The following is a 26,859-nucleotide window of genomic DNA, read 5'->3' as shown; positions in this document are numbered from 1 at the left end:
TGAAAGCATTATGCAACATGAGATAAAATCGAGGACAATTTAAACTTGAAAAGGGTATTTAATTTCCTTTCAGCACCCTTTAGACAATTTCGTTTATATTGTTGAAGTGTGTAAATGTTAAGGTATTTTTTCGTTACTAACCCCTTAATAATTTGTGCTAATTAATCACTACGTAAACTGGTATACATATGTATATGCATTTTGGTAACGAGCTCCTTAGTTGCTTTAAAAGCTTCTCTAAAGCCCTGACGTGCCCTCACTGCCGGCCAGTAAAAGGCAAAGACTTTTTCGCAAAGAAGCAGAGAAATGTATCACTTCGAATAATATATAAATGGCTTTGGTATGCTCTTAATTTCCGGCTACTTCCGCCGCAAAGGTGAGATGATATATGAGCAAATTAACACATTGAAGTATTCTTTATAAAGTGGTAAGGTTCGTAGGTTTTATTACATACAGCTCAGTGTTCAGTTATAAGGATTTTAGTGATGTAAATTTCTAAAGTGGAGGTAACGTCAATATCGTAACTAATACCTAACACATACCATGGTATGTAAAGAATGACAGAGGTCAAACAGAATATGTTGCAAGAAATTCTGCTGGCGACTGAACAAAGTTTACAAATTGTTCAACTTTAATACAAAAATTCACGTTCTGTAAATAAAGGATTTAGCGCACTTCGCTCAATTTATGGTCAATATATTCGGCATACTGAGCATACTATTCGCAACACCATCATTCATAAGCATCAATCAATGGATTTATTGAGAGATCACTGCGGTGAGTAGTTTTGTGCCGGTCGATGGGCGCCAAGATCGTATGATGTCACAACGTTAAGCTTTTTCCTGTGTTAATATATAAATTCTACCGTCTATTTGGACAATCTCGTTTCAATTCAGAACTTGGAGCAAAACATCACGCTGGTCATTCGCCAGTTGCCAGTCGAAATGCTCGAACTAGTTAATGAAAATAAAACGCAGCCGATGGACCAACTGAGACGTAGACGTAGCAAACGTTTGAAAGAGATAATCTTCAAAAAATAAATTCCAAAGAATGTTATTTGGAATGATAAGAAATATTCCCCATAAAATTTGAAGTTTTTGTCATTTTTCATTAAAAAAGTAGCGAACCTCGAACCCACCTGTGTCGCGAACATCCATCATAATCCCTATGAGTGTTGATTAATGATAATTTCCTTGTTGCATGATTTCCTCCGACATAAACACCGAAAGTCTGCTTAATTGCGGCAATAAGCATACATATACATACATACTCGCATATATACACACCTATATAATGTATACATATTAATTCAATGCGTGTTTATTTGACAGCCTAAATCACAATGTTATTTATTTGAACATATAATGGCAAACGGTTGAGGTCACGGCAGGAAGCAAAGCTTTGGTCAAAGTATATTGTATTTGATTTATGCGTCTGTGTGTACATAAAGCCTGTTCTTTTGATTATTTTTAGCCCCACAGAGTTAACAAGAACGACATGCATAAGTCTTGGCTATATATAAATATGTACATACATATGTATAACCTTTCAGAATATTAATTCAATGCATGAGATGTACTTGTATTATTGATTTCTTAAATGAATGTGATAGCCTGTCCATTTAATAAGAGTGTGTCCTTATGCCTAGAATGAATAAAATTGTGTAAATTGTACCCCAGGCAAAAATATACCTAATCCTAGCATTCCAAACTTCTGTTTGTCTCCATACCGTTTATTTCAGTCAATATGTAAGAGACCTTAGAAAAATTAGGTGAATGTTTAAAATCTCACCTTCCTTGCCGAATATACCCAAATTATTTTCAACTTTGTGACAAAAAAGCATTCGGAAATTTGAATTAAATTCCTCGGGTATTTTGCCAAGTTGGTAGGACTCCCATTAATTACTATGCCAAATATGAGTGCGTTTTCTCAACACTTTCCATACAGCAGCTATTTAAGTCGGTACAACTCAGTAGTGTACAAAATTCGAGTGCGGAATAGTTGGAAATGTTGGAAAAGATTTACGTGCCTCGTTCTGCATATCTTCCACCTCTTCCATTGGTATTAATATTAAAAAGCTGAAGGATATGGTGCTCGAATATCGTCAGTCAAGTGGTAGAGAGATAGCAAGAGAGCTCGACATCTCTCTCGAGTCCGCTCGAATGATTTTGGTGGATATTTGCGCAAAACGCGTTCCTACTCGACTTGTCCCAAAAACCTGAATTGTTTCAAAAAGATTCAAACACTTATTTTTAAATCGTAAAGGAAAAACAAAACGGCTGAATTTGACACTACGAATTTCAACACTTTTAACACCCTATATAATTGAATCATGGTTAGCATGCATTTTACAACTCAAAACTGAAAGAAAATTGACATAAAAAGTTCTCAGTGTCGTTTTCCTCCACAAAATGCAAGGGAGATTGTGTATCTTCACCTTTGGAGTGCTTGTGGGTTACATAATTTTGCCCAAAATTAAAGAAAAGTAAACAAAAAATTAACCAAAATCTGAAGTTATGTAAACATTGGACAAAACATTGAAAATTTTGAAGGAAGATGTTGAATTTGTAAGTTTAAATATTAACATTTTTCTTTTTTGGCGTTTTTTTACTATTGAGTTTTCGTTACAGTATTGAACAACGACAAAAATCTAAAAGTACTTATAAGATAGTTAAAATCGTTGATAAGTGCAGCAACAAGTGTATTGAAAATGTATAATAGTCCTTTGTGCTATAGGACCCACATTCAGAGCATTTCTTATGAAAAGAAATTTTCGTTGTAAGTGGATGTGCTGATTTGGAGGCCCATATTTCGAATGGTTTTGATGATTGATACATTTCTTCTATATTTGATTATTCATATTTCAGGACGACAGTAAATGGTTAGTCCAACGAGTCACCGGATCTTCAACGCGTCTCGTTATATGGATCGCTTAAGTACTTATTCATATGTACTCTATATCTATTACGTTTAGTTTTTGTTAAAATAAACTACCGGTGAACAAAACTATTGTATTATGTTCCAACATGTTGCAAGAGTATAAAAATAAATTTCCCTAAACTTGACTTCTATTCGAATTTTGATCGGTCAGTTTGTATAGAAGTTATATTCTATACAAAGTAGCTATATTCTATACAAAATGTTCGTGTACTCTAGTCATGCCGTGAACAATGATCCGTGCCAAATTTTTTACAGTCTCCGACGTTTCCTTCTAGGTATAATAAACTTCATGGCGGGGTAGAAAAATACCCAAATTTCGAGGAAAACGTCACTGCGGCTGAACAATAAGGCATCATATTCGACGCAAAAATGTTGCGGTATAAGTATCAGCTGAGTATCGGCAGAAAAAAGAGAATATCGTAATATTGGCGCTTGTTCGAACATCACCAAAATTTGAGTTTTGAAGAATCCTTTAGGGGGATATTTAGAAACATCTAAACTATCGAAAATTTTGTAATAACCACATAGTTTAGTTTAACTAATAGACTTACTCTGTTAGTCTCGCATTACTCTCTCTCTTTATTCCAGCTTTCTTCGACCAAAGAGATGGCTTCTGGTTCGGACAGATAAGTACATAACATACACGTTAGAAGACTACATAGTTCATAAATTATTTGTAAATCTTCGCATATCCTTATTTTTTTATATAAACTTTAGGTAGTAGGCGGGATGGATGTTTGATGCCTTAGGAGGGCCATTGTGAAACTACTGTGACAAAAATTCAACACTCTGTTAAGTCCTCTCTGAATCACCCTGTGCTCCTTATGAAGTTTATCAACTTAATCGATAGTTTCGATTCTTTTTCTGCTGCGCGTGTTAGCACTTCTACTAGGGTTCTTAGGTCATTGCTTTTAAATTTTAGTAGTCCGGCCCATATTCCATTCTTGCTTGTTGAACAAGTTAGGGATGGGGTCCACCGAGACTCAGCTATACTATATATGTGTAACATGTTTGGCGATTAAATATCTAAAAGTAGCCAGAAGCATATATATTTTCCTGTGTTTGAGAGCCTAATTGTGCCTACGCGGGATACTTCATCCAGTTAACAGCAATATCACTGTGTCCTGGAACCCATTGCACGTTTATAGTGACAAAGTTATCTACTAAAAGATCATGAAGGAACTATCTTTGATGAAACCCTAGGATACTTTAGTGATTTAAAAAAATACGCTTGACTATCTGTATATACGTATAACTATATTTCTTGCTTTAATTGCCATAATATTCGCTTGGAAGTCACTGCCGTGGTCTGATAGTCGAATAGCAATTCTGGTATACAATTTTGCTGAAAAGGCATCGCTCCCACTCTCACTTAATTATCTAGTTTTAACCCATCCGTCTAGATACTTATACAATATATGTCTCATGCGAACTGGTCCCTCGGGGAGTATCGTGGTGGTTGTGGTTAAAACCCGGACGCAGCTTAAACTGGCACTTTGTCAGTTGAGTGTGGAAAGAGGTTATAGAAGGGCCTCAAACCCTATTTGTGTTGTCAATTTCACACTGCCAATTGGTACTGAAAATACCTTTTATTTCGCAGCTCACTTTTTCGTGTATTCACGTCAGCTGATAGATATCATAAATATTTTACTAATATACTTTCATTCTACAATCCACAAAGATTAGCCAAATAACCGAGCCATAAAGAAGAGATAGTGTTCAAACAAAATTCTGTTGGGAGCATGAAAACAGCAACTTATTCTGGACGAAATTAAATATTGGGTTATATCTTGGATATACGTAATTTAATTTTTGCTCATAAAGTCATTGAATTTTTTATCATTTATGATATACATATATTTTTCAAATTGTAGAGCACCTAATTAAGATACGAGTACTTAAAGAAAGTAAATGAGTTGTTAGCTCAAGTAAAGATGGTTAATTTTATTGTGGTATTTGGTTTAGGCTTCATTTGTGGCTATTTTTTTGCCAGAGCATGTGAACGGAATTAAGTTGACATGTGTAAGTACAGATCAATGTTACTATATACTGAAAGAATGCTAATAATTGTTGTATTTTTTTAATACTCTTATAACTGTTATGATGTCACTGTCAATAATCCTGCCTCTAAATAATATGTGTTTCGTTTTTGTTTCTAATTCGCATTGACATTTTGTATTTCGTTGGCATTCCGGTTTCAAAAAACACAATTTCAAAAAGTTACAAAAAGAAAAAATCCAAATTCTTTTCACAAAATGCAAAGCATAACGCAGAGAAAACTTTGCATCTTCACCTTTGGTTTGTTTGTTGGATATATTATTTCGCCGAGGAGACGCTAAGAGGAATACAAAATTTTCGTGAGTGTATACTATTTAAAGAGGCAACTGATTTAAATAGTGCTGCTGGTTTCCTGTTTGTATTTATATTTCCTTTCATTGCTTTTGCGCGCTTGTTTCTCATTTGTGTTTTTCTTTCAGCATTGAACTCTAAACAGAACGTAAAACTAAATCAATTCTTACTTACGGAGTGGTCCAAGCAATTCCTTATTAAAACTTTACAAGCAAGTTACGTTAGTTAACGGTGAAACCGCTTTGGAATGACCGAGCCGTTGATCACTTTTTGTTTGGGCACTTTGGCTGGCGTGATATTGGTGTAAGCATCTAGAAATTTTAAATAGTGATAAGGTTAGTTTAAGTTAGATGGCTGATCTAGAGAGTCCGCATGTGGACCGCTATGTGTAGTCCTTGGTGAACCCATAGAAAAGCAGAAATCCTGTGCTCGAACTTATAAATTAACAAAACGCTTAGTATTTAATATTGTACAAATTTGCACTGGCATTTGATTTCCATTCCCGACAGTTCGAAAGGATGTCTAGAGGCATGCGCTCCCAAGTGTTTAAGTCTTGACCTCCCCTACTTGGGACAGTCAAGAAGGAAGTTTGAAGTTGTTCCCACCTCATCTTCTTCCGTCTAGCATCTGCCGATGGCGTCTGGTAGGATTCTTAGACTTACTGCGTGGACGCCAATCGAACAATGGCTGGTTAAAAGCCTCTAAACTTGGGAAAGGTTAGCTTTACCGAGGGAAAAGAGATATCTAGATTTCTTGGGAACGATCTTGGCCAAAAGACTTTTGCGACAGCGGTTGCCAAATTTCCGCGAATACCAGCAATCTAGAGAACACAAGAGGATCGGAGAGCACCGACCTGTTTCCATCCTACTGATAACGGTTCGAGGATGCCTTTTCTTGATAGCTCATAAGCTTTACAGTTTCCTGCGATTCCGCGGTTAGTTGACACTCGGCGATTAATACTGAACGCACTGTAAATGAGTTTAAGGCTAGTATCGCCGCTCAGCTATCTGAGTACGACCTTAATGGCTGCAACTTCGGTATGCAAATCATTGTAATAGTCAGGAAATTTAAAGCTGGAGTTGATAGAGAGCTTCTGACAGTAAGCCTCTCCACCAACCTTCCCTCTAAACTTTGATCAGTCCGGAAAAAGGCTCACTGTCCCTCTACTCCAACGACATCTGCCCATCCATTGCTCCTTCGTCGAAATATGGGCAGAGAAGAAACCGAAAGAATTCGGAGTTGGCTACTCCATGATCTAAGTAATCCGGTATGAAACTAAAGTGTGTGAGGATATGCGAGATACGTGTTCTTTTAAGAACCCAGTTTCTCTGAGTCTGATAGCAACTTTTGCAGCCATACACCGTCCGACGGTATCTTCGGGCAATATAGGCAAGATGCCGTTAAATGCCATAGTTGGAGTGGGTCTCAGTGCATCATGAATGCTGATGAGCTCGTTAAACGCTCTCAAGTTTCTTTGCAAGCGCGATTTTTTCTAGAGCCCTCCACCACATAAAGGCTAAATAATATAATGGACTTGACTATGGTGTCGTAGAGCCAGAAGACCACTTTCGATGAGAGACCCCACCTTTTGCTGATGGCTTCTCCACTGCAGCATAAGGCAATCGATGTTTTTTGGCTCTCTCTGCTATATTCGGTTTCACGAAAGCTTCCTATCCAGAAATAGTCCTAGATATTTCACTATATCCGCCGGTTGCAGCAGCGGGTCCTCCGGGATCTTGTATCTTCTGTAACCATCTGACCATGTATAGGAAACCACCAGGAAGCCACGATCTTGAAGATTATTAAGAAGGTCGTGAACGACCAGGATCTATAGAAGACCATCCAGAACAGCTACGACAGCTTCCTGCAATCCGACAAGCGTTACATGCCTATGAATATAATGGCATTCTTAACAAATATAGTATATGAGTTCCATACGAGGTGTTTTTCATTGAAGTATGTTTATGTTTTTATCCCGAAACAGACAGAGAAGTTACTTATAAACTGCATGTTTTGAAATAATATTAAAGATGAGGGATCTTAAATGCAGCAGCACATTAATCTCTACAAAGTTTCAAAATAAGTAAGATTTTCAAGTGACAGCTACTTATTTTGTATGCCAAGGCTTTGCCTGAATTCCAACACCTATTAGCAAGAATCTCTTTCATGACCAGTCTGTTGGAGTGCTGTACACTGACTTATTGCATCCGTAGGTTATCTTAGGTAGTTTATTAGTAAATAATAAAAAAGTACAAACGCTCTCACATGAGAGACATGATACTTTCTTTCGCTCTCTGCAGGCAAGCGCTTTTATACAACACATCCACTGGGATAAATTTTAAAGGTGTTGGTTTTAAAATGACTCCTAACCAAAAAGCCATTAATCACGCACTTTATCTGTGGTTAGCTCAAGTTTCCAAAAACTATATATAGCAAACTATTTCACTTCACGTAGCCTTTGTATTTTCAGTACACTTCAAATCTAACATAACATCAGACAATTTTCAAAACAAAAAGCAAAAACAATTACAATATATTAAAATCTTTTTTGCTAGTAATTTTCTACAAGGAAATCATCTGGAAGGAAACAGAATGCTTGCAGATCGCCTGATAATATTTATATTTGGTGTTGCCATTGGCTACTTTATTGTGCCGAAATTGTGATTTTCATGTCAAGATAAATTCAAAAATGTAATCAATTATAAAAGCAACAACAATATGACAATAAAATTTCATTTACGTAATTAGGAAAAGTTTTGAGTTTGTGCTAATTACATTTAGCATTGCAATTGAAATGCTCCGAGTCGTTAAGAATGAAAAATAAATGCTGAACTAAACGTTTACAAATTTGATACTGGTTTTGTTGTAGTTTCGGAGAATAAAGCTGAGCTGGCAGTAATTGGCCACATATTCATTGACGCAAGAGTTTTCCACGTATCCACACAAAAAAATGTAAAAAAGTTTACAGCAGTGAGTACTTTACTTGAAAAAAAAACCATTGTAGGCTTTGCTTTATAGTTAAATTGAATAATCAAAGTAAATGTCAATGCCTAAAACTTCTAAATATTTTGTGTGAAAATCTGTTGAAACTTTTAAGCAGAACTCTAACCAAATCTGGACCTGTATTTGACGTTCTTTCTTGGAATCATGGATAGAATTATTTTGTTCAGCCTTGGCGTCTTAGTGGGTTACTATATCTTGAGAAGAATGTAATTTGTGGCATAAGCATAAATATAATGGAATAAATTTAAAAAAATAATATTGCTGTGTGCCTGTTTTGAAAGAATAATGTGCTCATTTTTGTTTTATGTAAAGAGGAGATTAAAAATTTGCTGTTAAAATATCATAAATAAATATTTTTTAACATTGGATTATTGTATATAGTGAATATAGACACCTTACTCCTGGTAAGTATACTTATGTACTATATGTATGGATTTAAAATAATCATCTTCTTGGCAGTCACGAACCTATTCGGTTATGTACGTCGCCAAACACATCTCTTCAACTAAAATGCAAAATAACGTAACATCACTTTTTATAAGTTTACAGGCGAAGGAAAAATTATATAAAAGAAACCACTAATATTGAAACAAAGTTTGAGTTTTGGTTATAAAATGGTTATACATTGGTTATCATACACTCATATTCTTCTTCCGAATACAGAAGAAGGTCAATGATTAAATATTTTAGAACAATCTCTCTAACGTTAGTTCATTTTGAAAAAATCTTGAAACAAAAGTTGAAATCAGAGGCATCGCAACCCACTCCTGTATCAGACAGCTCCCGCCAATATTGAGCTGACATCAAGCCTTATGCGTTGGGAAAGTCGCTTCACTAGAGTCGAAAGTAATACTCACAAGTACCTGCAGTCTTGTGCGAATAACCTATAAAAGCAATCGATTCAACATTTTTGATTTCACGCAGGACTTAGAATTTCATCGGAGGTATTTATAGTGGGCTCCAAAACAATATTTTCGTTTTTCAAAGTGTTGTTACATTTTGTTAGGAGAAATTTTGTAATTATCGACATTACATCCCAGCGGGATATGGTAGGTAAGCGAGCAAAATTGCATATTTGTATGAAAATAAGTATTATGTGTACAAAAACTCACCTTATAGGCCACTCACACTTTTGTTAAAAAGAAAAATGCACTAGATTCAATACAATCGTTATAAAGGTTTTATTTTATGCGAAATTCACTTAAAATTGTTATAACAAAATGTGTTTAACTGAACTGAATTATTACAAATTGAAATAGTTTAAAAACGTTAAATACATATTATATATGTATATAAAATATTCAAAGGTTGAAAACAGCAGGTTTTAAAAAACGTTAAATATACATATATACAGACGGGTAACTAGCGGAAAGATCCGGGATGCTGCCAAAGCGGAGATGTTGGTCGCTACTCATTTAGCCATTATGGTTTTCTTTTATTTTTGTGGCTGAGTCTCTTTTCGTTTTTTTCCAAGCAACGAGACTTGAAGAAACGGCCTTTGGCGAGCTTCATACTTTTTTGAATTTGGTGAATATACTCCGATTCGGTGAAGCCTTCAACTTTCACACATTCTACAAAAAGAGTATGTTTATAAATTTGAAGCTATGTCCGTCAATGTTAAAAACAGGAAAAACTTACCAAATAGTAACCAACTTTTTGCTTGATGATTTGACGAAATAATGAAAAAATTTACTTATAACTTTATTCTTCTTCAAAGAAAAATGTAAGCATTATCCCGCTGGGATTGTTTCCTTATACATAGCTGATGTTTATTAATACTTTCTCTCACTATGTCTATTATATTTACATCATATTTTACATCGATATCTTAAACTGAAAGCGTATAAAATACAGCTTTGGCAAAAACTGAAGCCGCTCGACCTTTCCAAAAGACATCGCTTCGCTATGTGGGCTCTTGAAAGATATGACGTTTTCGAGCCAAATTTTGTTCAGCGATGCGGCCCATTTGTAGCTCAGTGGGTATGTAAACAATTGTCACATTTGGGACAAAAAGCGACCAGAGGAGTTTCAAGAGTTGTTATTTTATCCAGAAATGACAAAGTTTGGTGTGGTTTGTAGGCCGGTGGAATCATCGGCTCATATTTCTTCAAAATCGATACAGATGAGAACGTAATCGTCAATGGCGATCGTTATCGCGCCATGATAACCGAATACTAGATATCATTAATTGAAACTCGTAACCTTGGCGACAACTGGTTTCCACAAGACGGCATCAATCGCATCAATCAATAAATTTATTGAGGGAACACTTCGAACGTTAGAGATATTGTTCGAAAATATTTAATCATTGACCTTCTGCTGTATTCGGAGGAAGAATATGAGTGTATGATAACCAATATATAACCATTTTATACCCAAAACTCAAAATTTGTTTCAATATTAGCGGTTTCCATTTTGAGCCGGTCGGTTTGCCACTAATATCGTGTGATGTCACACCGTTAGACTTCTTTCTGTGGGAATATGTAAAGCGTAAAGTCTATGCGGACAATCTATCTTCGATTCAGACCTTGGAGCAAAACATCACGAGTCATCGAAAATTCGACTCAAAGCATGGGCCATCTCATACGTAGCCACAATTTGAAAGCGATAATTAATTAAAATAAATAAATGCCAATGAATGTTCTTTCGAATGGTAATAAACATTCTCTAATAAATTTTAAATCTCTGTTGTTTTTTAAGTAGGGAACTTACCCTCTCTAATCTCGTGAACAATATTTACTTACTCTACTTTCTTCTTCTTATCTTTGCAGGTAATTATTACTATATCAGACTTTTGATCTTAAGACGAGGACATGGTATGTAAGTCACTATTTTCGTCAATTAAATTATTTTAATCCGATAATGATATGTTGAACTTCACAATCTGAAGATCTGAAACAAACATAAAAAAATATTTTTCATTTTAATTTTCAATGATATATTTATACTATTTTTGCTGCATGTAATCAAATTGCCAATTGCTAAAACGACTTGCTAACATAATGAAATTATTGAATTCTACGAGTATAACAGTCACATTTGTGATTGCGAGACTTTTATTAAATTGATAAAAATGTATCCTGCCTTTTGACTGATTAGCCAACGCGTACTATCATCAGATCAACATTCAGATTTTGAGTATCGAAAGGGTTTAAAGACCCCATTCAGAAATCTCTCGTTTGTTATGTGGGATCAATTTAAAAGGCACTAAAGTATCAGAGCAACTTTTTAAATTTGAATGTCCGTAGGTTTTAAAGACCCCACTCAATAATTTCTTAATGATCAATTTAAATGGAAATTAGTATATTAGTTATGATTTGAAACTTATTTAAAATGGGGTCATTATTCGTCACTTACCCTTTTTATTGCAGCTAGTAACCTCTCGGATACGCCACTGTCCTTCAATTATACACTATAGTCTAAGAAAAAATATAATGCTTTGATGCATGTGACTATTTAATTGCCTTCTAATGGAACCTATTTAATATGCAATGACTCCGTATTTATTTTTGTACAATGCAAATCCCAAAGGTACTCTCGGCGCAAATAAATAAATACGGAAACACATGTGCTGTTATAAGTAATCAAATACATTTAAGCGTCTTTAAGAAGCTAATGAATTATTTATTAGATTCTGAGCATTAAACGGGCTGAGTGTGAGTTGTAGTTAATGGAATGAAGAGGGGGAGAGAAAGTAAGATAAACGTGAGAGACGCGCTCACTACTAAAAAACATAAAAATCTGCGATTTACTAACAGTCAGACCAGCTACAATGGGGATGAGGTTCACAGCTGAATAGAAGGTTTTTTTGAGAGTGTTGAATTATATCTTTTAGGTATACTTACGGCTATTTATTTAGTACTACAAATTAGGAAGCGTTTATATATAATAACACTTCATTCACAATGATATTTCTATCCCTGTATGTATATAAGATTAGATACATATATTGATAAATAGTTTGCATTAAACAAGCAACCTATCGCTTTGACAAGATTATTTTCCAGTACAAATTTTCCTTTATACAAAAAATTGCTTAAAAGTGATGCATATGCAGTTAAAGTTATACATCAAACGACGAGCATACATACATACGAGTGATTTATAACGGGTGATTTTTTTGAGGTTAGGATTTTCATGCATTAGTATTTGACAGATCACGTGGGATTTCAGACATGGTGTCAAAGAGAAAGATGCTCAGTATGCTTTGACATTTCATCATGAATAGACTTACTAACGAGCAACGCTTGCAAATCATTGAATTTTATTACCAAAATCAGTGTTCGGTTCGAAATGTGTTTCGCGCTTTAATTTTGTTCAGCGATGAGGCTCATTTCTGGTTGAATGGCTACGTAAATAAGCAAAATTGCCGCATTTGGGGTGAAGAGCAACCAGAAGCCGTTCAAGAACTACCCATGCATCCCGAAAAATGCACTGTTTGGTGTGGTTTGTACGCTGGTGGAATCATTGGACCGTATTTTTTCAAAGATGCTGTTGGACGCAACGTTACGGTGAATGGCGATCGCTATCGTTCGATGCTAACAAACTTTTTGTTGCCAAAAATGGAAGAACTGAACTTGGTTGACATGTGGTTTCAACAAGATGGCGCTACATGCCACACAGCTCGCGATTCTATGGCCATTTTGAGGGAAAACTTCGGACAACAATTCATCTCAAGAAATGGACCCGTAAGTTGGCCACCAAGATCATGCGATTTAACGCCTTTAGACTATTTTTTGTGGGGCTACGTCAAGTCTAAAGTCTACAGAAATAAGCCAGCAACTATTCCAGCTTTGGAAGACAACATTTCCGAAGAAATTCGGGCTATTCCGGCCGAAATGCTCGAAAAAGTTGCCCAAAATTGGACTTTCCGAATGGACCACCTAAGACGCAGCCGCGGTCAACATTTAAATGAAATTATCTTCAAAAAGTAAATGTCATGAACCAATCTAACGTTTCAAATAAAGAACCGATGAGATTTTGCAAATTTTATGCGTTTTTTTTTTTTTTTAAGTTATCAAGCTCTTAAAAAATCACCCTTTACATGCTGTGTTGCTTATACAACATAGTGTACCATACAGTATATTTGATTCATAACTTTTGCTATGTATACCTTTCAAAGTGATATATTTAGGCAAAAAATCATTAAAAGATTTTTCTAAAGCCTAATTTTTTTTGAAAATTTTCGAATTGGAACGAAAAATCTCTAATAAAATATATGAGAAAAGTAAAAGGATAAGACACGGCTTAAAGTGAGAGTAAGGAGCTTGTTTGCGTTAGATTCTTATTTTTATTTTGTTTTTCTTTGCTTGGCTGCGGCGGAAGTTTGGTTTGAATGAGCTTCCTGTTAAGACGTTTATGTTTAACTAACACACTTAAGGCTTTGCAAGAAACGGCGGTATAGGAAGCATTCGCAGCAAGGCGCAATTTGAGCAATCTGGTAAATACTATGTATCTGTAAATTATGTATTATACCTAAAGATCTGACCACTCTTCTTGCTGTATAAAATCAGTTCAATATAAGCATGATTCTCTACGATAAAAATGGTGACTAATCTAATACTCAGAAACTGAACAGAGATTTTTTTAGCTCTTGGATTACTTTTAAAAGTTTATCTGTCCTTTGTCTAATCCAGACTTCAATTTAGTTTAAGTTACCGGAAAGGTATGGATGATAAGTGAAAACAGATTCGTAAAAAATGGAAATTATTATGAAATGCTTAGTCGAAGAATGCCCACAGAATATACTTGGAAAGAAGAAAATAAGAGAATGACAATGAAAAGAAAAGAACTCTTTTCATTTTCTAATATTCTTGTTCTAGACTAATAATTTTTGGGAGGAAAAAATTACACCAGTGTTAAAAATTCCAATTTTTTCATTTAATAAGAAAACAAGGCCCTTGGCGTTCTTTGTTCGTCATTAATCTACGAGTTCAAATTTACGTCTAGAGTATTTTCGTTTCTCAGAAAATCTTAGTAAATCTAATTATATTGTAGGTGCTTTCTCCTCGCATTTCTTTCTGTTTCATAAACTATAGGCACACCTTTACTCAGAAGAAATTCGGACACCACACCACACCTCAATAGTCGAAGAAAACTCTAAACATAACGTTGATTTTTGACCTGCTTTGCCCTTTTTTGTCTCACCTCTGCCAGGATATTCGGCCGAATGATCAGCTGTTTCCAGGTCAGAAGCATTATTTCACAGATGTTAAAGTGATGCTGTTTTTCGAAAAAATTTCGTAATTTTTGAAGCAATCGCGCTTTCACTAAGGCCCAAATGAATGTTCACTTTCACTGATGCTTCCATATATTCCAACGTTGCCTGTAAGATCTTTGACTGTTAATCGTTGATTCTCAAGCATTAATTCCCTTTTTTTATTGAACAACCAAACCGAACACTCACTGTATAACTCTCTAACGAAACCATCATAATAAGTATTGCTTCATGGAGTGAAGAAGACATTTAAGTCGCCTCTATGGTATGGACTAACTCACGCTTAATCTGTTTTAAATGGCTACGATTTTTCATAAATAAACCGGATTGCTTGCTTTTGGTTTGTCTGTGGACTGACTCGTAAGTACTCTAAATTTTTCCACCATAATACTATCGCCGGGTATAGCTATATTTCAAAACTGGAGGATTGAAAAAAATCATACTTAGAGTATTCTATGAACTTTTTACAATGTCCGTCAGTCTGAATTATGGTGGAAGCGGTACAGATTGCTATTAAAATATTCATGTTCACTCATTATGTGGATCAGGTGGAAATCCACGTCCCCTTGCTGTAGGTTTATCGTCATTTGGATGTGTTTTAAAGTCATTGCTGCTACATTATGATACGATTGGTTCTCTCCTCTCTTTTGACATGTGTAGACAGCTCTGGTAGCTGGCGATTGTACCGAGAATTCGTCTCTCTGCCTGAAAAAGCTACACCACAACTGAATAAGGATGCAAAACCTTTCAAATAACAACCAAATATTTGATCCACACATGAATGGAAGCCGTCTAGCTATGATTTGAGAATGTTTCTAGAAGTTACAAAGTGGTTTCTGATATCTTAAGAGCACCTTCAAAACCGATGGTAACATTGTGTTTGCTTTCTACGTTTTGCGCAACAATCGAAATTGCCAGACTGCTGTATTCGAATCAATTCAACAAAATCTTCAAAAGGTAAAGCGCGATATTCCAGCAACATTTTCCAGCACCGTTCCAGCAGCATGCTGCCACATTGCCCTTCATTTCGCAGAACAAAGTCACTTTGATGCGTGCACCTTAATTGTGTCGCAAGTGACTCAAAGAGACATCAACAATGATGCACAGCAAGTGAGTGGAAAATACCAGCTGAAAAGTTTAACCATCCGCACAGTCGAAAATGCGCTCCAGACAACTTGCAACATATACACCACCCCTTCTTATATGTACGTCTGTATGCTGATCACGAACTCCAGCTGAGCCGTCAGTGGCATCAATGGTGCACTTCAGGTATTAACTGCAAAAATCAAGAGCGCACAGTGTGCCATGCAACCCTGCTTGAGACTTTCAATTACTGCCGCTCTTTTAACAACTTTGTTTTGCGTACTGTACTGTTGCGGTGGCAGCCTCAGCCCGAGTGATACAGGTGGGCGGCACCAGCTGTTGCTTGACACTTCGCTGCAGTGGCCGAGGGCAGTGCGAAGTGTTGTGCAAGCTGTCGTGCGCACTTACCGCGTTGCTGGTTGCCAGCAACGGAAATAATGCGTTTTATTGCGTATTGTTGTATTTGTTATTGTTGTTTTTGTACTTCCTACACTATTACTGCTAATGTCGCTACTTTAACGGTGCGTTCTCTGTGTGTTGATAATGTGTTTGCTGCTTTTGCAATTTGCAATTTGGGGTTTGCCAGTGAGTCGCAACGTGCAACACAACGTGCAACATGGCTTCTGGTTCTTTTGCCACTGCTTCTTCTATTCTATTCAGTGTTGTTGGCCATTGAATGGTATTCTAAACTTGCCAGTTCATTTTTGGTGCGTAAAGTGGGCAGCGTGGGAGGAAAGTGTTGGGGGTGCGGCAGCGCTTCTTCTGCTATGTTCTTCTATGATGTTCCTTAACGGTTTAATTTGCGTAGATTTTGTAACTTTCGTATAACTGTGCATGTATTTGCAGCGTCTTCTGCTGTTTGCACTGAAATTTAAATGAAGTTCTGTTCGAACTTTCGGCAGCAAGGCATGTAAATTGCAGAAGTTTGCTGGTAGTTTTGCATATTTTGATTTCAGCTGCATTGCAATTGCGATAAGCGGAGCTTTTTAAAGCTCAACATTCTTATTCCGTACTTTTATATATATGCTTTTTATATTTCAACTATGTTATCGCAAAGATTTGAATGTTTTAAAGTTTTTCATAGTGACTTTAACGATATTGCAGCTAATTTTACGCATCATTTGCTTAAGCACTTGCTTAACAGGCTTGTTCTGTAACCGAAGAGGTGCAATAATAATAATAATAAAAACAATAACAATAATAATAAGAATAGAAGTTAACATCAAAAAGGGATTGTTCCCAAAATCGCTTTATAAAGGCGATAGTATGGGCTACAAAATGGCAAAGACGCACAAAATTTCTTAAGTTTTCGAATCTTGTTCCGCTTAAGCACCTGCTATTTATACTACTAACCGAATATACTTAGAATTCGTTGAAGCTTTGCAAAACTATATTCTTCCTTTACTTTATTGTTAACAACAGCGTGACACTCGTTTCTCCTTTTCGCTGTTTGGCGCCAATTCGAGATGCCAAGTGCAGCAAGGTTCTTCTTCACCTGATCTCTCCAAATGAAGTGGAGGCCTTCCTCTTCCTTATCTTCCTCCGGCGGGTATTTCGTCGAATAATTGCAGAGCTGGAGTGTTTTCCTCCATACGTACGACGTGACCTAGCCAGCGCAGCCGCTGTATCTTAATTCGCTGAACTATGTCAATGTCGTCGAATATCTCATTCAGCTCATCGTTCCATCGAATGCGACATTCAGCGTGGTCAACGCGCAAAGGATCTTTCGCAAAACCTTTTAATTAGATGTTGTCATCGTCCATGCCTTTGCACCATATAGCAGGACGGAGATTATGAGTGACTTATAGAATTTGATCTTTGTTCGGACTGACTAGTCAATTATGTACTTTTCAAGCTGCACCTATTGACAGGAATTGCTCTGCGTTGGATTTCAAGTCTGACGTTGTTGTTGCTGTTAATATTAGTTAGATGAAAATAGCTACGACTTTGAAGTTATGACTTTCAACAGTGACATGGGAGCCTGGTCGCGACTATGACGACTGTTTGTTTGATGACAGCAGTATTTGGACTTGCCCTCGTTCCAGTCTGGAGAAAGCAGCACTAACGGCATGGATATTGAGGCCTATGATATCAATATCATGGGAGTTCGCCAGCAGCTGCAGCGTGAGCACACTTAAATTCCAATCGTTGGGCAAGCTTTCGTCCGACCATATTCTACAAAGAAGCTGATGCATACTCCTTATCCGTTCTTCGCTGCCGTGACCCCGCCACATTATTGTTTTTCAGACGGGTAATTGCTATTCGAACTTCTTCATGATCGGGCAGTGAACGTCTGCTTCATCGTCTTCCCTCTTCAACTCACGGTTTCTATCCCATCCGGCATGTGTTGTGGTCGGTTGTAACGCTGAGAAGGTAGGCAGTCTGTTTTCTCTCCACTGCGACAGGGCACTCCTCATCGTACCAGCTGTTCTTTTGCCTTTTCCGACTATTGGTAAACTGTATTAGGGTATATTAGGGTTGCCAAACCAACAAAAAAACATAAAAAAATCTGGAAAAGGCTGAAAAAGTCCAAACATGATAAGTAGATTTATAAATTACATTCGATTTGTTGAACAAACCAAAATACTATCTTAGATATGTTTGCACAGATATTAAGCGTCCTTTATACATATAAAAGTTCCATGCATTTCTCTAATAAAAAGAACTAAATTAGAAATAAGCAAACAAACAAATGAAGGTCTTGCATGGAGACTTTTGCATTTGTTTTCGGACGGTGTTATCACGATTTTAAGGAAAGGTAACAAATATTTAGTTTTTAGTCCAGCCTAATAAACAGGGTCTACCAACATAAAAAACTCAAATTTGGTCAATATGAGCTTTGCTTTCGTGTTGTTTTTTGCTTTTTTGTTATACAGACAATTTTATACCATTTATGTCTTGAACTATGTGTCGGCTAAATTGGCCCGACAGCTCCGTTTGCATATTCCCACCTCTTCACGGCAATTTTCGATGAACCGGTGAAGCTTTCCGCTGGAATTTCGACTATAGTGCACTGAATGTTGTCTTGGAGCTCCTCGAACCTTTCTGGTTGATTATTGTAATCTTTTAATTTACTATGCTCCAAAGGGAGAAATCTGAACGCATTAAATCACATGATCTTCGCGGCCGTTTGCCATGCTTCGACGTGAAACAAGAGGCGGTGCACCTTCTTGATGGATGTCATGATCTTATAACGCTCGCTATTGATGGTTCCGGTATTCTGTGCTTCATTTTATAAGAAATAAGCCCCTATAAGGCCGTAAGTCTGAACAATTCATGGTCTATCACAATGTTAATAAAAGTCAAAAAAAAGAAAAAAAAGAAGAGATTTTATTATGAAGTGTCAATACTGTACTTATGTAATAAGACAACATCATTTGATATTCACTTTCATCTACTTTTTCTTTTGTTTTAATAAGTATGGCCCTTAATTTTTAAAAATGTATTGAAGTGATTTTTTTCAAAATATATCCAACTAACTAAATTACAAAATAAGTTAATATAATAAATTCAATACTTGCATATTGACACAACCTGTATATATGTTTGTATATGTATGTAATATCCTTAAAAATATACACAAATGCAGATATTTATCTCCATTTACACCACTGCCAATCATACGGAAAATAATGCGACCAGCTGCATTTGATCAACAACTTGTTTGAGCTGACTGACCCATTCAGTTCTGTTGTGTTGACGTATTACTTAGCGGTTATTTGACAGCTATTGCAGATGCGTTGCAATCGTATTTACAGTGTGATACAGGGTTTGTCTGGAAAGTAATAGGACTGAGTCGATTTAGAAAAACTTATTGAATCAATACAAAATTTCAAACTCAGCTCCTTCTGCGTCGATACAGTGCTGCCAGCGCGATTTCCAAGCATTCACGGAAGGCATTCTCCGGAATAGCTTTGAGAGCCGAGGTGCATGCTGCTTCGAACTGCCCTTTCAACTGCCTTTTCAGGCAAGGAAACAAAAAAAGTTCAAGGACTGAGCGTTGGGATACCCGGGCTTAGTTAGGTAGCTGTTCACAAGAAAGGCGGTGTGAACCGGGGCGTTGTCGTGGTGCAACTTCCAATCGGCTGAGATGTCTTGTCGGACCCGATTGATCTTTCGTTTTAATCTCTTGAAGATTTTACATAAAACTTGACGTTGACTGTTTCTCCAGGACGAACAAATTCATGGTAAACGATGCCTTTGATGTCACAAAAGAAAAAGGTCTGGTGCTACCAAAACACACCACTTCTTGCTAAAGCAACATCTGGGTGTGACTGCTTGATCATATCAAACGTCTTTGTAACAGATTTATCGACCGATTCTCACACAGAATTTAATCGCATATCTTTGCTCTAACGATCGCTGCATTTTGGGCTTGCACCACTCACCGAAACACATCGCGCGAAAATGTTTGATCTGACTCTCCAGGTGCTCGGAGACAGCAGACCAGCCGGTCGTTCGTTAGCTAGGAATGCCCTCTTCGAATCCTGTTGGTGTGCGCACGCTCTGAAGTACAGACGCGGTGGAAGAAAATCAGTCGTATTACTTTCCGGACAAACCGTGTAACTAGTGATGCAACGATGGCGAACAATTTTGATTTAAAAACGAAGAACAGTAAGCAAAAAAATGTGAACCACCAAAATCTTGAAATCTTTCTATGATATTTATACTCTATTGAGTGAATATTTCATGACTTATTAAGAGTATATAAGGGATGCAATAGTAATGTTAGTATGAATTCCGGAGTTCAGCTATACGGAATGGCCAACCCTCGTTGAGGTAGTCTGGCTCGAGCACAAATATGCCTATTTTTTTTTCATATTTATTAAAGTCGGTTTATAATTACCATAAACTATTATGTCTTGATTATTGAAGATAAAGCTTCCTTGGAATTATTTTATGATATTTAGTTTCCTATGCAACCCTAACTGCTATTTTTCGAAAGACTTCCAGATATTTTATAAGAAATTCTTAAGATTGTAATTTCAGTTTGTGACAGCAGTCAATTAACAGGAGGTTGTGGCTCAAGGTATAAAGTGGTATAAAGCACGACTATCTCTGATAGTTTCTTCCGAATCATCAAAATATTTCGCTATTTGATATTTGAAGTTCTTTTGAAATGCAACCCTAATCTTTGCTTAAAATACTTTTTAAATTGTTGCAAAACTAAAACAACAAAACTATATTCACAACTTGCCTGTCTTTAAGTAAGTAATTTGCTCTAGTAATACCTTTAGTGTAATTGAAAACATATTTTTCCCAACACAAGTAATCGCTGACCATTGTTAATACAGCTACCGCACATACGTACAAATAACGGTTGAATGAGCTCAGATATCTGTTCAACACACACTTCTACACCTCTTTCATATTCAAGATTCGAGTTGTAAGCATTGACGCGTATATTCATTGATCTGTATCTATATTATTAGGGGTGCTAAAATTTTTTGAAAAAACAAGAATAATAATACAATTCACGAATACAAAAGATGCCAGTACTGAAATTAAATCGATCCATTTGTATGACAGCTATATGCTATAGTAGTCCGATCTTAACAATTTCTTCGGAGATTATGGAGTTGATTTAGTTAATAATATGGGTCAAATCTCGTGGAAATATATTTTCAAATAAAAAAAAAATTTCGTACAAGGATTTGAGATTCAGATTCCTTTTATATGGAAGTGAACCGTTCTGACTTATTTCTCATAAACGAATGATCCGATTTTCTTTGAAGATTACTCGTGGAAATATATTTTCAAATAAAACGGATTTACCTGCACTTTGTATGATAGCTATATGAGATATTGATCCGTAAAAATTTTTAGACCGATATCTCAAAGACTGCGGGACTACTTCGCATATATACAGAATAAAGTGGAACATGGCTAAGTCAACCCAGCTCGTCAATCTTATTATTTATACCTACATAATATACTTTATAGGGTTTCCGACGCTTCCTTTTGAATGCTCAAAGATCGTCGCAAACTAAATATACTTTAAACAGCTATTCAGTGTTTAAAAATTCACCTAAAATATGGACACCCCTAATACTGCAGTGCGAATGGCATAGCGTATCTATGAAAACAATATATTTTGATTTCGCCTTTCTTCGAACTTCTTTTGTTGCAGTTATTATTTTATTTGTTATATGCGCTTTTTTCTCATCTTCTTCTTGCTGTGCTGTCCGCTTTTGATATCGTAAATACATTGGATTACAGCGACGCAGCTGTTGACATTTAACAATAGAAAATAAAGAAAGCAATGCGCTTACAATGAAGGGGCGGTGTTATTGGCAGAAAACTTTAATAAAAATCGACACTGTAAAACTTTAAAGAGGAGGGATACCTTTTAAAGCCATTAAATTTGCGAAATATATTATTATTAAAGTTTAGTTTTAGTTAGATTTGTTGTAACTTATTTAAAATTAACGATAAAATATTATTAATTATTTATACCAATGATTGGATCGAAAAACTTGTAAAACACGACGAACTTGTATAATCGCGTAAATATTTGTTGGCTGGTATCAATGAGGTTACCACTTGGTCGGTTGTATTGAAGTCAACTGGCTGATTTAGATGTTGCTTGAACTTAGTGAGGAAAACGCAAAGAGGTTTGAGTTGCTTTTGAATTATAAGTTCTGGTAAAAAAAACTCGCTGATCTATCATATGATCTAATAGAAGATTCGATATATACGTGAGCAGTGAGAAAATTATTTACTCAGTGAGAGATAAGTTGGAAATAATCTGCTATTTTGAACATCAATATGCTGAACAAATCTGCAAAGTGATATAACTAATAATATCCACTTGATACCACCACAAAACAAGGTTGGAATTTATTATTGCAACTTTAGAGTCTAATGGTATGTTAAATAAAGGTGAAAACGCGGAAATATTTCGAATAAAAAGAATCAGAAGAAACAAAATCTGAAAGACCCGTAGTGCATTCACACCAGTAAATAGCAAAAAGAATAACCGTATGGCGCCTGATCAGTTGTGTTGATACTGAAGTGTGTCGGAGAAACAATTTTCGGAAATGTATGAAACTTTACTTGACAGTTTTGAAGAAACATTTTACTATTGTTCAACAAATGGCTCATTGAGCTATAAATACATATCGGCATTGTAAGTGACATGCGGAATTCGGATTTAACACTAAAAAATTGAAATATTTGAATACTATTAAATATTTATATACCTTGAATACTAACTTCGCTATGGGAAATTATAGACTCCCACGGAGTTTGTTACATACTGAAGGCAACGTCGGAGATCCTAAAAAGCATTTATGTAAATGGATAGATAGTAAAATAGAGGATTTGAACTACAGCCAATCTATTGTGGCCTTTCCTATATCACATATGGTCACAAAGGTACAGTGCTCTGAATAATTCCATGATCGTACTAGATGAAGGTGATGTGATCCCTGTCCACATAGATGGATCCTAAGGAATAGAGTTTTCTTCTTCAAATTCCTGTGCAATCTAAAATCAGGTGTTTTGGAGTTTCCTGATTCATGCCGCAAAACCGGCAGTTTCTGCAAGAGACTAAGCCCATGTCGAACAAGAGTTTCTTGAGCCTGCAGTGCCCAGTATACAATGCGACAAGCTGACGGAATACCTTGCTAGGTTCTAACCTCCCAGTTGGCGTGAAACATTCCTGTTACCGCTCTCTCTCCCAACTTCCGCCTATGTGCGGAGCAACTCCTTTATGGTATGCGAATACACAGCAATGAATAGTTCAGCCCCATCATCTTGGAAACGGCCGCAGAGCGGGCTAGTTCGTCGGGCATCTCATTGCCGGCAACACCTTTATATACCGGCAGCCAGCTCATGTGCACACGGTTGCAAACAACACTTCACTAGCGATTTGACTATATAAGCTAAAATTGAAAGGCCTGCTCATGTGGCTGCCGGTGTTTGCAAGCCGTGAATGTACCACTGGATAGTGCTGCTCCTCAGTATTAGATTTTTTTTAGTATTTTAGATTTTAGATTCACCGTCTCACTGTCGAGAGTAACTTTAAATTTCTTTTTGAAGTTTACCCTGTTCGTAACGGCGTCTCTTGTAAGAAGGACCTAAGGCTTTCACTTGTTGGAACGACATTATCTTCACTTGTTGGAACAACATTATCTTCACGTTGCTAAAACCCTCTGCTTCCATGAGTGGGTTCAGCTTTCCTAGTATACAGTACAGCTCCTATCCACCTGCACACTGGAGCCGCCACATTACTTTTCTCCAGCGCCTTGATCACGCTTGCGTGGAACGCATTACCAAAAGCACCTTCGATGCCATTTTCCCACGAATTCTGGAGCTCAAGCGTAAGTTAGTAAAGAGCAGTGTTAGAGGATCTACCTGCTCTGAACTTCCGCTGATAGTCTTTCTTTCCTACCTTGGGGATGAATATTACTTTTGCTATTATCCACGGTTCTGACATATATTCCATCGCAAGTCTATCTCTCATAAGCCAAAAAAAATATAGTAAAAGATATAGGAAACCTTGTTGAAAAAGTGCTGGAAAGATGCCGACGCCACTGCAATGAATAATTTCCTTGCAGTCGCCCAATCCAATTCAATCTGTCATCCCGAACCGTCTACGGGAGGTGCGCAAGCCGAGAATGCTATTGCTTGTTCTCCGCGTGAATCGTATATATATAAATGAAAAACGTGTCGAGCTGAGTTGACTCAGCCATGTTCGTCGTTCTCTATATACTCGAACTAGTCCCTTACTTGTTGAGATATCGATCTCATATTTTGCATACGTCACACCGCTTTCTTGCCAAAACCCTGTTCATTTATCGGAACTAGAGATATCGGACTACTGTAGTATACAGCTTCCATAAAAACTGAGCTATGCGTTTCAAGTTCTTGTATGAAAAATCGTATTTGACGTTTTTTACCAATTTTCCTCTAATAATTTAAAATTCAATGCTTTCGTCACTCATAATTTTCCCAACATTTGCAATAGCAACAGCAAGCGAAGCAGCGATTTGAAAAAAGGAATCGCTCCGCAGCTAAGTCGTGTTAAGCGTTGAACGCGGCATACAACATACTCGTACAACACCGCGGCAAACTCTAAAATTCAACGCTCACACACGCACACAACTATAAAGTACGTTGAAATATAAAGCAAAAGTGTTAACGGAAAAAGTTGCAACTACACACACACACAAAACTACTTGCATGTAGTTGATCTCTGGAGAGTTAATGTACTCGCGCAAGTGCATATGTGCGCCACCGTGTTGTTGTGAAAGAAATTTGCTATGACAACTAGAATAAACTTTTAATTCAAGGCGCAGTGGGCCACCAATATACCACCACAAGGACAGAAACAAACAAACAGACATAAATACCCGCGCACATACACATAAATTACTTTGAAAACTGAGCAGGTTAAAAATGAGCATGGGAATTACAAACATAAACACATAAACATACAAACAAACAAACACACACACAAAGCAACATGGCAACATATGTAACTATGTAACATGAGTCGACGAAGTTGGCGCAAGTGCCAAAGTTTAGTAGAACACGAGTGACAATAAATACGCCACTACAAGCACATACAACTATACACACAAAGAGTATTGTACATATATACATATATATACATACATATACACATATACATGATATATCATAGGTATGTCGGCGACTTTCTTTTACTGTAAGCGGCATTGTCTCGGTGTTTTTTCGAGGAATTTTCCTCATACTTCTCGGAAGAATGTGACCCACTTAAGTACTTATGCTAGTAGTTAGATCTTTCATACGAAATTGTGGCAGCTTATTGCACACGCATGCATGTCAGTGCGTGTGTATGTGTGTCTCCGATGGCAAGTGTAGTGGAAAAAGTTGAAAAGTACCGGCTGGAGGGAAAAGTCTGTTCAGTTTACTAACGTTGAACTTGGTTGCTTGGTGGCTGTTGCAACCGAAAACTTAAATTTTAAAGTCTTGAGTTCTGATTCTTGCCTTTGAAATCGACTTCGCAATCTGTAGTTCTTCAACTATGTAAAAGTGCAAGTATTGAAAAGGAAACTTATTAAGTAAGCAGTAGAGTTGCCAAATTGATTGGACTAATAAACTGTTATTGACTACATTACTGAATGTTACTAGTTAGACAATATCGAATCGTCTTGCTTAAGATCCCAATTCGGTGGCTACAAACTAGATCGGGATAGATATTTTTTGAGAGATCAATAATTGTTGAAATTAATCATATTAATAGGTTGAATAGTGCGGTCGTTTTTTGGCACTTTCTAACAAAATTGACCATAGGTTAGGTTAAATTTGATGGCTTATGTAGAGAGATAGTACGTTGACCTATATATACTCTCTTATGAACTACTATATTTACTCTCTTGTGAAGCCATAAAAAAGAAGAACTCCTGCATTCGAAGTTATAAATTAGCAAAGAAATTTGTATAGACATTTTACTTCCATTCCTTGGTGGGATGTCCGAAAGTCCCAAACGCAGGACCGTCAAGATGGAAGTACTGAACTGTTTCCACCCTTTTTTTCCAGACAGTTTCTGCAGATGGCGTCTGGTAAGAGTCCCAGTCTTGCAGCATGGACGCCAATAGGGCGATTATCTGTTAAAACCCTAAAACTAGGGAGAGACTAGCATTTCTGAGGGCAAGCTAGATCACTACATTACTTCCGGACAACCAGCACTGGCCAAAAATCCGAGAAACCCGGCTATCTAGTAGCAGAATAGGAAAGAATAAGGGAACACCGACCCGACCCCATTCTACCGATAACGGTTCCAGGATGCCTTTCTTTGTTAGCTCATCAGCTTATCCACTATATTAGTCTTATCACAAATACACTCGATGCTATTGATAGCGATGTTAGGCACTACTTGACCTACCATGAACACACTTTTAATGAGTTCAAGGCTAGTATTGGCGTTCTGAGTGGATGGTCATTTCTCTGAAGGAAGCTGCACTCCGGCGCAGTAAATCTACTACCTTAATGGCTGCAATCTTGGCTATGGAAACATTACAGTAATCAGGAAGTCTGAAGCAAGTTGACAGAGAACTCCTGAAAGTAAACCTTTTCACCTATCTCCCAAGGTTTAACCGATCGGTAAAGAAGCTCAATGCCCATCAACTTTGCCGCCTAGATTACTATATTAATCGCTGGATTTCTTAAAAACAAAAAATAAATATTAAAACTAACTGATTCGAATTTCTCTGGAGACAATAACCGCTAAATTCAATTTAACTGAAATTACTTAAACTTCAATGAGTACATATGTATAT

General features: G+C 36.7%; 1 protein-coding gene and 1 long non-coding RNA gene across 16 annotated transcripts in view; both read left to right on the top strand.

Annotated features, from left to right (window-relative positions):
- Positions 1 to 26,859, top strand: part of LOC105233852 (potassium channel subfamily T member 2) — a 263,246-nt gene that overhangs the window by 53,764 nt on the left and 182,623 nt on the right. The gene's annotated exons all lie outside the window — the stretch shown is intronic.
- LOC105223281 (uncharacterized) lies at positions 5,042 to 8,657 on the top strand. Its single transcript, XR_007422253.1, has 4 exons — positions 5,042 to 5,297; positions 5,418 to 5,592; positions 7,845 to 8,259; positions 8,308 to 8,657. It is a non-coding gene; the product is annotated as an uncharacterized LOC105223281 (long non-coding RNA).

Source organism: Bactrocera dorsalis, chromosome 3 (genome assembly GCF_023373825.1).
Source record: "Bactrocera dorsalis isolate Fly_Bdor chromosome 3, ASM2337382v1, whole genome shotgun sequence".
NCBI classification, from domain to species: domain Eukaryota; kingdom Metazoa; phylum Arthropoda; class Insecta; order Diptera; family Tephritidae; genus Bactrocera; species Bactrocera dorsalis.
Note: the sequence above shows the minus strand (reverse complement) of the source record. Positions and strands in the feature narration are given on the sequence as shown.